Here is an 11,764-nt window from a genome sequence, read left to right on the forward strand (position 1 = left end):
ACTTGTCCAAAGGGTCTTTGCAGATGCTCCTCAGTTCGCAAAGATCTTAAATGGTCTCTTAGGGCCAGACAAGTATCCTTATTATACACAAAAAGAGACACAGCAGAGGTGGCCACGTGACAAGGAACAGACTGCAGAGACTTACTCATCGCCATAATGAACTATACCTTGATCTGTGAGCTAAAATAAACCCATTCTCTTTTAAGTTGCTTTTGCTGGAGCATCTTAACCCAACAGGAAGAGACTAAGACACCGGGCAAGGCCAGGCCAGAGATGGACGTAAGTGGCGGCAGCTGTGCCGTGTGGTCACCCTCACCCTCACCCTCACCCTCACCCTCACCAACTGAAAAGGTCTTTCCCTACGGGAGAGGACTACAAAGACTCGTGAAGCTCAAAACTCAAGGTGGATGAGGAGAGAAAACTGAGGCTGACTCAGGCTTACACACACACACATACGCACGCAAACACATGGACACACACATGTGTGCACGTTTGGGGCTTGCTTCAAGTTTGAGATAGTCTTTCTACTGTGAAACACTGCATGTCCTTAATGAGATTATCTTGCGGATGGAACCAAGATGGAACCACATCTTAATACAAAACCGCACTCTAAGCACACAGCCTGAGCTGCGTTCCACAACGCAGCTGAACCCCATCACATCTTTGGGTTTTACACTGTGGAATGTTCTGCCTGCGCTGTCATGCTGACACTAAGTTTCAGAAGTTGGGGTACTTTAAGATTTTGGGGTTAGGGATCCCAACTTATATGAGATGGCAAGGTGAGAGAAAGCTCTCTGTGTACCCAGCTAAACGACACAGACAGACAGATGCCCTGCGGACACATTTGGGAGCACACCGCAGTATCTGAAATACACAGCAAGGCACGGTGACACACACCGGTGATCCCGGCGCTCTGGAGGCAGAAACAGGAGACTCTCTAGTTTGGATTACACAGGAAGACCTAACCTCCAAAACTGTATATAGTGATGCTAGCCCAAACGAACCCAGCTATTAGAAGGGTCCAGGGGCTGGCAGCACTCACCTGAGATCTGATTACCTCACATCAGGCTGTGTTCGTGCACAGCAATATTGGCCCAGTGATAGTGGCTGCACTCTGGGAGTAAATTCTACAAACATCTGGGTGTAGAGGAGGAGACGGGACGATGAGCAGAGGGTGACGCAGACATCAGCAACAGAGTTTCCACTTCCTACTGCTGGCCTGTTCCTTTTTTTCCTAAGATTTAATTTTTAGTTTTTAATTAATTATGTGTATTGTGTGGGTACGTGCACATCGAGTGTGGGTATCTTCCAAGGAGTTGGAGTTACAAGCTGGAGTTACAGGTGGGTGTGAGCCACCCAGTGTGGGGTGTAAGGAACAGAACTCTGGTCCTTGGCAAGAGCAGCAAGGGGCTCTCTCTTGCCTGGTGAGATGGGACAGGAAGTAGGACAGGCACCATCACTCTGATACAGATTTAGGGGCTCGTAAAGCTACAAGAACCTAAAGGTTCAGTGGCAGCTTCATCATGCTTGAGGACTCAGCAAGAATCACGTGACCCCTCCCAGGTCAGGGACCACATCTCCCGTGAGTTTGACAGTCACAGTGATCAGCAAGCATCACTGCTTGCAGGCGATATGTGCCTGGTGCTTGCCATTCCCCTGGGACAAGTATACAAAGGAGAGCTGAGGACTGGCCACACCCAGTGACTCTGCAGGCAGAGGACAACCACAGGGCCAAGGTCTTGACCATGAAATTTGCCCCCCACGGCAGCTCTGAACAAGCAGTTTCTTTTATGTGGCAAACTGCAAAGGGGCTGGAGAAACGGCTCGTTTGGTAAAGGCCTTGAAGCCCAAGCCTGAGGACCTAGTTCAGCTCCCAGAACCCATGTGAAAAAGCCAGTCGTAAGAGCAAATGCCTGTCACCCCTCTGCCCCTGGAAGACCTGATCCCCAGCATAGCCGCTCACCTGTGACGCGGTTGCCCCTCCACTCAGGACCCACGGTAAAAGCCACTACGAAATGCCTTGTATGGCAGCAGTCATGCCCTGTGTCCTGGAGCAACAGAGAAGTCCTCGGCACACTGCAGGAGTGAGGGTGACACCAGGGAGCACAGCCCCCAGGCTGGAGAATGGAAAGCCTCTCTCCAGCTTTAGCAGCTATAACGTAAGTGTGACAAAATGCTTCAGAAGAGTCTTCCAGACACAAGACCGAGGCAGAAATAACCTGGTGATATCAGCATTTACTCTGGAGACGGAAAGAGAATTTCTGTTGGCTCCCCCTGAAACAGGGGAGCGCATACACCCAAGTCCTTTGTGCCTCAACATTTTCCTCTGTGTGTGTGTGTGTGTGTATGTGTGTGTGTGTGTGTGTGTGTGTGCATGCGCTGGGGCAGAGAGGGAGTTTAAAGGTCAACCTTGGGTGTCATTCCTCAGTCTCCATCCATCTTTTAATGATAAATTTATACTACAACTTATTTATGTTTCACCGTGTAGAAGTGAGAGGATATCTTTTGGAAGTTGGTTCTCTCCTTCCATCATGTGGATCCTAGGGATGGAATTCGGGGCTTGGTAGTAAGTACTTAACCTGCTGAGCCGTCTCAACGACCAGACTGTTCAGACTGTTTCTTGAAACAAAGCATCTCACTGGGACCAGGGACTTTTCCATCAGGCTAAGCTGGCTGGCTAGCAAGCCCCAGGGCCACCTGCAGCCACACCTCCTCCAGGGAATTTTTTTTTAACGTAGGTTCTGGGGATCAAACTCAAGTCTTTCTGCTAACCGAGCTATCTCCCCAGCCTGAGTCCCTATCATTTTCACAGTGAGAAGTCTGTGCCGCGCCTCCCAAGCTCTCAGCAGAAATGACTCTGCTCATTTTACATGACAGTTTCTTCCGGCTGAAATCCAATCCATGGCCGCCAGCTCACGGAGTCACGAGCGGTTGCTTGTATATAAATGGGAATCTGTGGCTCTCCACTGGCTCTTCCGAGATGGGTATCTACTTTAAAGATTGGCTCTGACCACCTCCCTGGTTGGGCCCAGCTGGGGGAAAGCAAGCCAGCCTCACAGCACCCAAGGGATGGATGATCTTTTCCTTGCCAGACACGACAGACAAAGCTAGGGGCTCACAGGGGCAGCAGGAGGGAGTTGGTGATTTCTCCAGATTCCGCACTTGAAACCCAAGCCGCTGGCTGCCCTGGGTTTTCAAACACAAGCAGAGATCCGATTCCGCCTGCTTTGCTGTGACCCAGTTTCTGGAGTGCGGTCCAAGCCCAAGTCTGCAAAGCTCAGACACTGCTGGAGGCTCCGGGTGTCTGAGGCACCTGAGAGCCCAAAGATGAGCCAGACATGGAGAAAATGAGGATGAAGGAGCTTGATTGGTCATGGTCACTGGAGAAATGAGAGAACTGTACCCAGTGTATGCGTGCTGAGAGCAGTGTACACAGAGTGTGCATGCTGACTCTATGCAGAACCTGCCCACAAGTCACGTGAAGGCAGTGTTTTTCAACAATGGGTGAAAACATTTTTTTTTAAATAAAATGCAACGGAGAGGGCTGGGGAGATGGTTAGGAAAGTGTTTACCTTGTGAACACAAACACCGGAGTTCAGCCCCCAGAATCCATGTAAAAAGCTGGGCATGGCAAGTGCTTGTAAACCCAGCCCTGGGGAGGAGGAACCAGATGGACCCCTCAGGCTTGCTGGCCGTCAGTCAACCTGGTCTAAATTGGCTTGGCCCATGGTCAGCGAGAAACCCTGTCTCAAAACAAAGGTGTCTGGCAACTACACATGAATGTTTGCACTCAGGGCCTCAAGTCACACGTCCCAGCCAAAATCTCAGTTTCTCTACTTCCTGGCTGAGAGACCCCTCCCCCCCAAGAGTAAGTTTCCTATGGTGTCTGTTTCCAATGCCTTCAGCTGTAAAGGGTGTGAGAGGTGAGTTGGGGACCCCATTTAATGGGCCAAAAAAGCACAGGATGCGTTACTCACAAACGCATGAACCACAGGATTATTCTTGCATTGATCCCACCTTTACAAGTCAATGTTAGGAAGCACAAAAAAAAAAAAAAACCTATTTATTTATTTCTGTGTGTTTGTGTGTGTGTGTGTCTTTGTATCTGTGTGTATGTGTCTGCGTGTCTGTATATCTCTGTATGTATGTGTCTGTGTGTGTCTGCCAGTCTGTGTGTATCTGTATAATCTCTGTGTGTATGTGTGTCTGTGTGTGTCTGCCAGTGTCTGTTTATCTGTCTATATGTGTCTGTGTGTATGTGTGTCTGTGTGTATGTCTGTGTGTATCTGTATATCTCTGTGTGTATGTGTGTCTGCGTATGTCTGTGTGTATCTGTATATCTGTGTGTGTGTCTGCGTGTGTATGTGTGTATCTGTATATCTGTGTGTGTGTGTCTGCGTGTGTATATATGTATATGTCTGTGTGTGTCTGCGTATGTCTGTGTATATCTCTGTGTGTATATGTATGTGTCTGCATGTGTATGTATGTCTACGTCTGTGTGTGTATTGTGTCTGCGTATGTCTGTGTGTATCTACATATCTCTGTGTGTGTCTGTGTGTTATCTGTATATCTCTGAGTGTATATGTCTGTGTATGTGTCTGCATGTGTATGTGTGTCTGTGTGTGTTTGTGTCTGTGTGTGCGTTCTATGGTGAACATGTGGAGGTCAAGGAAGAGCAGGAGTCAATTCTCCTTCCCCCTCGGGTTCCAGGGATGGAACTCAGGTCATCGAGCTTGCATGGCGAGTGCTTTTACTCAGTGAGCCGTCCCGCTGGTCCTTTTCACTGATAGGCCTAGTCAGTGCTAAGGTCAGTGCAGGAGTGACGAAAGACAGACTGCACACCACAAACTGTCAGTTATGCTCGCCCGACACCCTGGACAACAAACCCTGGCTGCCAACACTCGTGTGATCTGACTTCAAAGGTGCCCAAGACAGCTTATGGAATTCTGGAACTCAGGCGATGACTCCATGACAGGCTATTTTGGTTAGGGTTTCTACTGCAGTGAAGAGACACCATGACCACATAGTTCTTTATGAAGAAAAACATTCAATTGGGGTGGCTTACAGTTTCAGAAGTTTAGTCTGTTCTCATCATGGTGGGACACGGCAGCGTGCAGGCAGACATGGTGCTGGAGGAGCTAGAGTCCTACATCTTGATCCACGGGCAACAGGAAGTAAACTGTATGCCACACTCGGTGTAGCTTGAGCAAAGGAAACCTCAAGTCCGCATCCACAGTGACACATTTCCTTCAACCTTCTAATAGTGCCACTCCCTTTGGGGGCCATTTTCTTTCCAACCACACAGGAGCATTTATGGAAACTCCCAGGATGGAACATTTTACGGGGTGGACTGTACTGTACTGTGTTTACCATAATAAATCATTCAAACTATCAGAACCCAACCTAGCAGAAACAGACAATCTTAAAAGTCCGTAAGAAATCAATTTCATAATTAAAAGCCTCACCCAAGAAGAAAACCTCAGGCTCTGATGGCCTCACTAATAAATCTAAACTTTGAAGAAAAAATTGATATTGTAGTCCACAAAAACATTTGCCCCATGAAGAGTGCTACAAATCCTAAACCAAGCAATATAGAACTCTCTCTCTTTAACTGTGGCTTACCACAATTTCAGTTACCCACCTTCAACCAGAGTCTATAAATACTAAATGGAAAATTCCAGAACAAATGACTCATCAAGGTTATACTGTATGCTGTTCTGGCCGATCAGGGCAGGGGCACATCCCTTTGTCCAGTGTATCCACACTGTATACACTACCCTTCTTATAGACACTTTGTAGTCGCCTGAGCTGTCAATCAACTATTCCAATTCCCAGTGCTCTCATTCAGGAATGGGCCTCAGCAGTAGTGGTGTGTCAAAGCTCACAGCAATCTCCCTGCCTCCATGTCTTTTTCTTTTTTGTTTTATTTGTTTTTGTTTTTTGAGACAGTCCTACTTGTCCCGTCCTAGAACTCACTCTGTAGATGAGGCTGGCCTAGAACTCACAGAGATCTGCCTGACTCTGCCTCTTGGGTGCTGGGATTAAGGCATGCACCACCTCCAGGCTTAAAAGGATCTTGAAATACATTCACAATATCACACAACTATCATCAACTATTATGTGTTTATTACCTCCAAAGGAAAGCTTCAGAAGGGATGTAGTCAAAGTGTTTGCCTAGCATGAAAAGGGGGAGTGGAGGGGAGTCAATCCACAGCACTTAAAAAAAAAAAACAAACAAACTAGAAGCCCCAAACATCAGGCAGTTACTTCCACTCCACCTCCCCAGCCCGGGCGACTGATGCTGTGTTTCTGATCCTATGACTCGGCCTGTACTGACATTTTATAAACAAGAATCGTGACTCACACTGCCTTAACTATGCCTACTTTCACTTAGAGTGCTTCAAGGTTCAACTCAATTACAACACACAGAGGTGGTCCAATCTCTCCATGTGTGCACACACCACATCTGGCTTACCCACTTCATCCACAGAGGGACAGGTGGGCTGTTTCCACCTCTGGCATCTTGGGAACAGTGCTATAAACTGTGCGCAGTTTTTGCTTAGTCCCTATTTCCAATTGTGATCCAAGTGGAATTGCTGGATCACAGGGAGTTTGGTTCTGTGTTTAACTTTCCAAAGACCTCCACACTGCTTTCTCAGACAGCAGCACCATCTTACCCACGACCAACCATGTCCCAGGGTCTCTCTTTCTCCACGTCCTTTCCAACAGTTGCTATCTGCTAACCCCTTTGATCAAAGTCACCCCAGGGCAGTGTGAGGTGGACTGTGGTCTTGGCTTGTATCTTCCTCTGACTAATGATGCCAGGTGTCTTTCCATGTGCTTCTGCCATCTGTGAATGGGATCAAGCAATGCCGTCTTGGGGCTTGTGCTTTGCTGGTTATCAGCCCTTCCACTGTGAAGTCTTAGCCCCTAACTTTTCAATAGGAAACAAGCCAAATATCCACCAAGAGATGAGCAGACCAACCACAGGACAACTGGCCAGTGAAGCGCTCTTCAGCAAGAATCACACATGGATCTCAGAGCCACAGTGCAGAGTTAAAGCAGAGACACATCGAGTACAACAGGGCAGCTCACCCTGCACCTTTTTCTTTCTGAAGGCTCGGTTATCTAGTCAATCACAGTCCAAAAATACTGAATGGAAAGTTCCAGAAATAAATAATTCATAAGGCTTAAATTACAATTCTAAGCATCCCAAAGAACTGTCACTACCAATTCCACCCCACTGGTGCAGTCTGCCTTCCTTTTCTCCAGAGCATCCACATGGCGTATCCTTCTTGCCTCCTGGCTACTTAACAGCATCAGTTACCAGATCGACTCCACACCACAGGCCTGCTCAGCTCCCCCTCACTTCAGTTAAAAAAAAAAATGGCCATAAGAGGCAGAGCAATGACACTGGCAATGCAAAGGGTCCGCAAAAAAGATGAAAGAAGCTTCCACCTGACAAGTGTTCATTCACGGTTGCACTATAAGTTTGCACACATGCTCACACTTCCACTGTTACACCCTCACATTTCACACGCTCATCCACACAGTACACCCACTTATCCTCCACACACACCCTTCACAGGCTTCCGCTTTTACCCTATCAACCTGCTATCCTTACACACATATCACAGACTTCCACGCTGACTCTGCCACTCACTCGCACATTGGTACATTCGTGCATGCGGGCAGGCCCCACCCTCACACTCCCTCTATCCACAGCTTCCCGCCTACACTTAGGACTGTGTCCCCTAGTTGAGGGCAGCGGTCCATGAGATGCTGCACCATTACGGATGCGACATATGGGAAGCATCCTCACAGACACACATGTGCTGTTTGTATACACATAGGAGAAAACTTCCGTGCGTAAGTGCCTACTTGTGTAAACAGGATCGTTAGATGCACTGCGCTGAAGGCTGAAGTTTCGAGTAAACCCTTGAGCAGCTTCTTCACACAAGCAACCAACACGGCCCTCAGCGACTACTAACGCCTAATTATGGAGGCCAGAAAAGGGTAGTGAGCCCAGGACCCTCACCCAGACCCTAATCTGTCCCCAGCAGACACGGTAACTCCTCCCCTGCTCTGAGGCAGATCCCAAGCACCCTTTAGTGTCCTGTGCTCTCATGGTAATAACCACACTATGGTCATAAAGACGGCCCCCATACCACTGTCACTCAGAAAATGTCTGTCTCACCGCCTAGCTCTGACAGGGACTCCTGTGAGAGGCTTTGGGGGGCCTGAAATCTCCAAGTGCCCCCTAGAAGCCGTTCAGAGGAGAAGTGCGATCAGGACTCACATGGGCAGTATATGAGAGTTTAGACCAAATGACAGGAACCTAAAATAGGGTGGGGCTGCTGACCAAGCCAGGGTCAGCAACAGATGTGCAATGGTGCAGCACAGGTGAGTGCAAAGTGACTGGGGGGGGGGGCACAGCTGCAAAACAAGCTCCCAAGAGCACACCAGCCATGGGCTCTTCCCAAAAAGCTCCGTCCTTGGTGTCTGCTCTGGGGAGGACCAGCAGCTCACCCCATAACAGGCCAGGTTATCTCCTAACAGACTGCCACTTCTTTCTACATCTCCTCCGGGCAAGAGAGTTACACTGAGGTCTAGCAAACCTCTCTCCCTTGCCTGACCTGCCTAGCTTTGGGCCACACCCTGAGTCACCCAGGGACAGCCACGTCTTCAGCTAGGATGGCAGAGACAGGCTGCCCAGACTGCAGCTGCCAAGCTCAGGATGGCTCTTAGCCAAGGGAACAAAAGGGACCCTCCCCTCAGTCTCAGCTTCAGCCAGTCTCACCAGTACGTCCACCATCTAGTGGTCCTTCTGGAACTGTCACCATCGGAGAGAAATAGACGGTGTGGTGGCCCACACCTGTAACCCCAGCACTCAGGAGGCTGAAAAGGGTGACCAGGTCATAGACCAACCTGGGATACACAGTGAGACCCTGTAGTAAGACCCCTCCTAAGTAGGAGGGAGGCAGGAAGGGAGGAAGCAAGGGAAGGGGAACTGCCCCCTGCCGACAACTGCTAACAGCTGCTTTTCCCCAAGACCACCTTGGGCAATCAGCATGTTCATGCTAAGGCTCTCTAGGAGCTGGGAGACAAGGGGACAGGGAGCCTGAAGGAAGCAGAGGGGGCACCTTTTCCAAAAGTCCTCTGAACCCAGCAAATTCTAAACACTTGGGAGCAGTTTGTTTTAAAGGACAACAATCAAGAAGCAAATTGCAAATTCCCTTCTAAGACACTACACAGTTAACTCAGGTATAACAGGGATGCCCTGGAGTAGGTAACGAAGGTCCCAGGCCAGGAGCACTGGCTCCAGGTTCACCCTGTATAACAAAAGAATCAAGATAAAAGAAACTGGGTCCCCGGCCCTCCCAGGGCCAGCTCCTTCCAGAAGCACCTCAAATGGCTTGAGAAAACCATTGATCTCTGAGATGCATTATTGATTGGGCCGTCCATTAGCACACATTCCCACAGTACTGACCTGTGCCACACACCAACCATGCCTGGGATGCGGTAGGCCTCTTTGGACACCATCCATAAAGAGCAACCTATAGAGGAGCAACTGTCTACAAGTGGATGATGTCACCCGAAACACTGCCCTGGTCCCAGACCCACCGGACCCCGGAGGCAGCATGGTCCATGTACCATGCACCTCCACCCGCAGTCCAGGACAGGCTATCACTTGACTCCAGCCACCGGGGAGGAGTTTTTAAGGCAGACTATGTGACAGTCAGGAGTCTCTGGAGTCCATAGACAGAGGGACGTCGTGGCTCCATTTCAGAGGACAGACAGACTAAAGCAAGCGCATTACAGGAAGACAGCCTCTGACTCTTGCCCTGGATCCGGGTCTCACAACATCATACAAGAAAGGGATGCTGGGCAGAGTTGCAAATGGTACAGGCAGCATGCTTTTGTTTCTTTGTTTTACTTACTGTGTCGACCAGCCAGACACCTGAGTCTTAAGGTCTGGAAGGACAGTCCTTGCCCATACAAGCATCGTTCATCATTCTATACTTCCTACTTCTCTACGGATGATCGTTCTGACATGATGTGCACGGACAGCAACGGTCAAAGTGACAATCAGGCCATTATAGTCGCTACGGGGATCTTCCCCCACCACTGCCCAAGGCTGCCTACTTCTGGGACATTGTAAACATTTCCCAAATAACCCGGCCTAGGCAGCCAGGAGACAAGTTGGACGCCAGGGGCACAGATGATGTGACAGGCCGCTGGTGTCACTTCACCCCCCTGGGAAAGAAACTTCCGTTGGGTAGCGCCTGGTAGACCTACAGCAGGGTCAGATGGCTGGCTACAGGCCCCGGTCCAGTGAGAGGCTGGCCACCCACGGGCCTGGGCTGTGCTCAAAACAGTGAGGTTTTCAAAGCAAAAGCAGCGCAAGTTCATGTGGCAAACGCCCCAGAACGTAGGGACAGGCCTTTCCACCACATGCTTCATTTGAAGCAAGACTCCCGGTTCGCCCACAGAGAGACGAAACCGAATAAATAAAAAGGACAGCTACGTGCTTGGCTCTGTTTTTCACGACATGACTGGCAGAGCCCCAACCGAACCAGCCCCCTGCGAATCACCGGGCGCCAGCAACAGGTGCAGCCCGAGCTAAAGCTTGTGGTGCCGGGCGGTTCTAGAATAACGCAGCCCAAATCTTCCAGGAAGCCAGAGCCTTGCAGCGCCCACTGCCCGGTGGTGGCGACCCTACAGCGGCAGCCCTGTGAGCCGCACCTGTCTGAGTGCACCGCGCCACATCCGGTGCACCCAAGCCAAGGCCTGGGAGACCGAAATAGAAGCCGGTTAGGCCGGGGCTGGCAGCCCGGCTAGGGGTACCGGGACTGACCTGGCTGGCAGGCGCGGCCCAAAGGGGCAAGCACCCGGGGGTCCCAGCGCGCAGGGCCTGTCCAGGCCAAGTCGCGATTGGCTGCGCGTCCAGCGTCCCTGCTCCAGAGCAGCCACCTGCCTGCCAGGGCCCGGCGGGAGCCAGGGAGAGGAGGCCGGGGAGGGATCCGGGCTGGGATGAGACTGCAGAGAGGGTCTGGGGGACGCGGCGGAAATGGAGAGGGGCTCTGAGGGATCCGGGTGGGAAACAGAGGGGATCCGGAGGATCCGGGTGCGAATGCAGAGGGAGTCTGGCGGCATCCAGGTGGGAATGCAGACCGGGTCTGTGCGGTGTGGGAGGCTCTGGGGAGGAAGCTCGGAGGGTTCCTGGGGGCCCCGCGAGAACGCAGGAGGGGTTCTAACTGGGTTCCCTCGGTTTCCCGCGAGGGGCTCCCAGCGCCCCGCGCACCTGCCCAGCCCCGTGCACGCTCCTCCCGCGCCGGCCCAGTGGCTTACCTGAAGCGCGCGTCCGACCCGCGGCGGCTCTCGGCGGGGCTCGGCCGGGCCAGCTCCGCGCCAAGAATGGCGGCAGAGATGGTGGCAGCAACGACAGAGGCAAACGGCAAGGGGAGGTTGCGGCGGGGAGGCCGGGCAGCGCGGAGATGCTGCGGCACGCGAGGGCGCGGAAGCCGGCGTGGGGACCGAGGGCGCGGGGCGAGCGCTTAGGCCCCACCCCCTCCCCCTCCCTTCCCGCCTCCTCCCCTCCCCCTCCCGTCTCTTCCCTCCCCTCACCCCTCCCCCTTCCTCCTCCTCCCTCCTCTCACCCCCAACCTCTCTCCCTCCCTCCTTGCCCTCTCGCGCTCCGCCCCTGTTTTCACCTTCCCCCACTCTTTCTCCTGCCCCCCTCTTCTCCCTTCCCTCCCTCCCT

The 11,764-nt window shown here is 51.5% G+C and overlaps 1 protein-coding gene across 3 annotated transcripts in view; it reads right to left on the minus strand.

Moving 5' to 3' along the window:
- Nucleotides 1-11,549, minus strand: part of LOC126502569 (semaphorin-4D) — an 86,303-nt gene extending 74,754 nt beyond the window's left edge. For all 3 annotated transcript variants that reach the window (XM_050143700.1, XM_050143698.1, XM_050143701.1), the window contains exon 1: nt 11,353-11,549. The gene's annotated coding sequence lies outside the window, so the exon portion shown is untranslated. The remainder of the gene's footprint in view (nt 1-11,352) is intronic.
- Nucleotides 11,550-11,764: the final 215 nt, after the last annotated feature.

Source organism: Alexandromys fortis, unplaced genomic scaffold, assembly GCF_014885135.2.
Source record: "Alexandromys fortis isolate MF-2015 unplaced genomic scaffold, M_Fortis_MF-2015_v1.1 scaffold_1, whole genome shotgun sequence".
In the NCBI taxonomy this organism is placed as follows: domain Eukaryota; kingdom Metazoa; phylum Chordata; class Mammalia; order Rodentia; family Cricetidae; genus Alexandromys; species Alexandromys fortis.